The 5,052-nt window shown below is 35.7% G+C and overlaps 1 long non-coding RNA gene across 1 annotated transcript; it reads left to right on the forward strand.

Moving 5' to 3' along the window:
- Positions 1-3,391: 3,391 nt before the first annotated feature.
- LOC104086760 (uncharacterized) lies at positions 3,392-3,820 on the forward strand. The gene is made up of 2 exons (XR_684172.4): positions 3,392-3,520; positions 3,615-3,820. It is a non-coding gene; the product is annotated as an uncharacterized lncRNA (long non-coding RNA).
- The last annotated feature ends 1,232 nt before the right edge of the window (positions 3,821-5,052 follow it).

The following is a 5,052-nucleotide window of genomic DNA, read 5'->3' on the forward strand; positions in this document are numbered from 1 at the left end:
TTTGAACACTTCAGAAGGAGGTAATGTACTTTTGAATTTACAGATTTTGCTATTTGGACAACTTGTGCCTCCACCTTCAGTTCTGAATGATTGATATTTTGTGGATTGCCTTTTGCTGGTCACACTGCCTGTTTTATCCGATGGCTTGGTCCCATTTGTTGAGCTGAGCTTTTCCCCCCTTCCTTCATACAGTTGTGAATAGTTTTGTCCGTAATCTTCCATTCATATATATATATATATATATATATATATATATATCAAAATGAGTTTGCATCCACCATTTAATCAGTAATTTTCACTGTAGTGTCAAAGGCACAAAACTTAGAGCATGTCTCTTTCATTTGTTATCATCTGCTTGTATATTTCCTGCTTCAGAATTGTGAATCTGCGTAAATGCACAGGCTGTAGATAATACCACAGTTCATTTAAGCTCCTTCTCCAGAAGATACTAAATGTGGAAAGGTCCTGCAAAAACTGGCGTTTTCCGCAATTTGTGTTGGTATTTCATGCTTTCACCATAGGCTGGTATCTTTTTTCAAATATTTTCTCTGGAATTTGTTAATTCATGAAAAGGGATTGGAAATATGGATGATTATGTTTAACAATTCTTTAATCTTTGTTCGGTATTGATTAGCAAATTTAGCTCATCATGTTACATTTAGACTTGGTTGATTGTAGAACTCTTTTAGATTAAAAAAAAATGTCATCTTGCAATTTTTTTTTTCTTGTCAATCTCATCTATCTCCTGTTGCATCACACAAGTTGTCTGATTCTTTGAAGCTTCACTGTATGTAGGCTGTGTAACACCCTAACTTAGAAATATAGTACTCCTTCCTTCCCTATATAAGTTAGAGTCGTTTGGACTTGTGCAGAGCTTTAGACGAAAATGTTTAAATAGATTATTATATTGAGTTGAGTAGTATAATGTTTGAATAATGATTTGAAATATGAAATAATTGAATTTCTTGAAAAGATGTCACATCAAGTTGGAAATAATATAAAGTAATAATAGTTTATATTAGAATGAACTGTTGGAGGGAGAAAATATACTTCCATTTAAGGAAATATGTCAAACTTTGGGAAGGACCTAAAGGGGGAAGTAGGTGTAACTAAACGGTGTGGAAAATAATGAATATAAAACCATTCTTAGTTTTCCGATTAGTTTTTGATTTGGTCCTATAGAACTCTTCTAGTCAATATTTTTCCTGGAAAAGCAAGAAAAGGGAAATTGGATGAGTGATAAAAAAAATGTACTCCCCCACTTGTGGGAATACACTGGGCCGTTGTTGCTGCTGTTGTTGTTTTTGATAAAAAATGTACTGCCAGTTCACCTGTACTTTTGAAGTACCTCCTTGGTACTTTATTAGTAAAATTTACTTTACCTTATTGTAAAAAAGAAAAGTTCTCCCAGTTCACCTTAGGAATTTGGGAGAACTTTTTTTTTTTTTTTACGAAAGGAATTTGGGAGAACTTTTTATCCCATTATGTTCTTTCTATATCTTTTGGCTACACTAGCATAACTTTCCCCTCTTTACTTTAGTGTGTCATAAGATTAAATAATCTCTTACATTACTTTCCCTTCTATACTTTAGTGCATCATAGGAGTAAAGCTAAAATCTTGTGTTAGATATAGGTCTGGCATAAGAAAAGGAACATCCAACTTTCAACTGTTGTGATTGGTACATTGGTGCTGGTGCTTATTAACCAGTCCAGTTCTTTGCTAATCTTCTCTTGGTCACGTCAATCTTATTGGAATCACGGCTAAATGCAACTTATAAAAGAGAACCTGCTTACTATGAGAACAGAGGATTAGTTGTCTTTTTGAAAACCTTTTTTTTTCTTCTAAAGGATTGATTTGGGTGCTCTACTCTTGCACCTAAAATAAATAAAAGCGTTCCATCTTTAAAAGCTTAAGATGATACAATTCACACAACTCAACATGTTTCAATATGTATCAGTGTAGGCATAGGTTTGGTTCGAATCTCATCACCTACAACCAAAATGTTTTTCACATGTTTGGCCAAAGAAAAAGAATTATGTCCGCATGTAGGGTGCCGTGTTTCATACTATAATAAATAAATGTTCCAATTTCAAACAATTTAAACTTTTAGATTTGCACGTTTACATGATTCAACATCTACTCTTGTTATTTAACCAACACAATGGACGAAGAAGAAAGGGTCTTATGGCGGTAGTGTCACATTCTTGGATCTGGCACAGAATGAGACTGTTTATTCTCCTCTATTATAGTGGTTTACTTCTCCTTCTACATTATTATCCTGGTGATTAAAATCTTCGTCAAGTTGTTGGGCTGTTTGTCATATGCTTTATACAACATTGGGTTGCATTTCTGGTTTTTCTTTTCCCCTTCTTTCAATGGATGGATACTTTCTCTCTTGCCATAAAATACCATGATGTGCTTAATGTTTATTCCTGTTCGCTCTTCCTGAAACCGATTAAGTAATACGTCTTGCACTGCTTTACAGATCTGTGCTCAGAGAGTGCAACAGTTTAACATACATTTCATACAAACTTTAGTGCAGTTTATACTGATGTCAAAATTTTGGTTTCTCAATGCTCGTACGAATTGGGCCGTGGCTTATTAAGGCTTCTGCGTCTCAATTTAGCTTGTCGTTCTGCAGATTGTGAGAAAATGCTTGTAATTGTTGCAATCTTGCCTTTTTAGTCTCATAGCTGAAAAAAGTGATAAAATAAAATTAACACTTCTTCTACACTGTAGATTTTATATTGTTTCCTGGTCCCTGAACTTATTGTGGCATGAGGAATTATGCCTATTAGTGCTTATTGTCAAGCTGTTAGAACTGGCATTCCCGTTGACATGATCAAGTGGATGTCTGTTAGGAGCAGTTGAGCAGTTTAGAAGGGTGGAATGTTTCTGAAATAGTCTACTGACATTCTTCCATTACACTCAATATACTATCTTGAGTACTGTGCCTTGTATAGGAGTTGCATAAATTTCAAGAAATGATCAGTTGTACAGTAGCAAAGAAGAATGAGCACTTAAGGTGACGGCCCGTCTAGATTCTTTTCGGTTGACTCAATAGAGAATTAATGCGTTTCGACTTCGTAGGCAATGAATTTACATATAATAGATATAGTATACAACAGGTTATGGTTACAGATGCCAACATTCTAAACAATAAGTTAAACATCATGGATGAATTACTATCACGAGCTTTGTGATTGGACCATCAAAAACAGATTGAGATGCGCCGACTTTCTGGTGATGTGGCACATCTGATGACACTAACGAAGATGTTCTCGTCACAGGGGATCCATAATTTCGAATCAGTAGTGAAATCATAAACATCTTGAGCTTGATCCAACAATGCCTTGAAGAGCGGATGCTTCAGCAAGGTGATTTTTATTACAAACCTCTTTTGGTACTTCCCTACATAAACTACCGCATGACCTTTTGGAACATCCCTTGGGATAGCCTTCTCTTCCTTTAGGAAAGGCCAAAGAGTCCATTTACAGCATTTGTCGCAAGCCGCTGAAGGTATGTCTTTGTCATCGTTCTTTTGCCATTTGTTTTGGCATGCCTTGAGAAACTTACTGTCCGTCATTTTCATCAGTTTGCATGGAATGTGCAGGAAATGGACCACTACAATAAAACTAGAGGGAGAGGAGAAAGTACAGTGTGTTGTCTGTGAGAGTGAGACAGGTATATATAAGAGTTGGGAAGATCCAATATTTTGTGATCATTAAATGCTAGGACACAGTATGTAGCTGAGAGGCAAACTAAATGTGACTGATATTATAAAGTTTACTAGATTGATGTGCATTGCTGTTTCTTTAATGCTAGTGTGCCTCTCGATACTATCATGTATGCATGTATGAACATGCATTTGCATGATTTAAGAGTTATATATATACATTTATAGATCGTGCCACAAAAATCTACATTAGCTCTCTCTTCCTTTTTTGATTCCAGATAAATAATCTGTTGAAGTTTTCATTATTTAGACCCCACAATAGTGAATGAGTAGATAAGATAGGAAAGATGAAATGGGATAAGCTTCTTGGACACAGTGCTATGCCCATTTCCCACTTGTAATTATTGTCATGTTATTAGATTTAAAGTTATGGATGTTTAAAGAGAGAATTGAAAGAAAGAAGAGGAAAGTGGGGGCTTTGAAAATATAGAATTTCGAATCGTGTTTCTGTAGACTTTGAAAGATCAAGAAAAGCAGGGAGGAAGAGGATAGGAAGAGGATGATCGCCTATGACAATTAAAGGGCAGCCTGGTGCACAAAGCATCCCGCAGGGTCCGGGAAAGGGCCGCACTACCCTAATATAAGCATTAGTGGTTGCTTCCACTGGTTCGAACCCGTGACCTATAAGTCACACGGAGACAATTTTACCGTTGCTCCAAGGCACCCCTTCTTTAGGCCTATGACAGTTTTTGAACTTTATTTGTGGTTTTTATCATTCAATTAGTACTAAATTAGTCATTAATTTAGTTCATAGTACTGCTGACGGTCACAATTTGGGTGTTATAAGAATGAACCAAAGTTTTATGCACATGCACTTTTCTTTAATGCTTCTTTGATTCCTTTGCTTACTTAAAAGGTAGAACAAGTTATCATCTTGAACAGAGAGTACTGCTTGTGCGTACTGCCCGTACAGAGGTAATCTTTATGTAGGCACATAACTTTCTTCTGACATTAAAGATTCCAGATTTTAATACATTGCATATAGCATTTGAGGTAACTTTTGTAATGGAGCTAAGGTAAGTGGAGAAAAAACAAAGCACTGGAATTGCAGACTGCAGTATTTTTTTCAGTGATCCAAGGCAAAGTGCAGTATCATATTAGATGTATCTGCTTCTTACTTCCTTTTTTTAACATTATTTAGTAGCCTTTCAATGATTCAAAGTCAATAAATTGCAATGCCCTCATTAAATGTGATGTGGTAATTAAATTGCTTTCAGATGGCTAGAAGCTGTATTCTTCCTTAAAAAGAGTTTTTAATCTGAGGTTTTCCAATTTGGTGGGAAACCTTGTGGGTTTAAGGATGAACTGCTTATGC

Source organism: Nicotiana tomentosiformis, chromosome 7 (genome assembly GCF_000390325.3).
Source record: "Nicotiana tomentosiformis chromosome 7, ASM39032v3, whole genome shotgun sequence".
In the NCBI taxonomy this organism is placed as follows: Eukaryota; Viridiplantae; Streptophyta; class Magnoliopsida; order Solanales; family Solanaceae; genus Nicotiana; species Nicotiana tomentosiformis.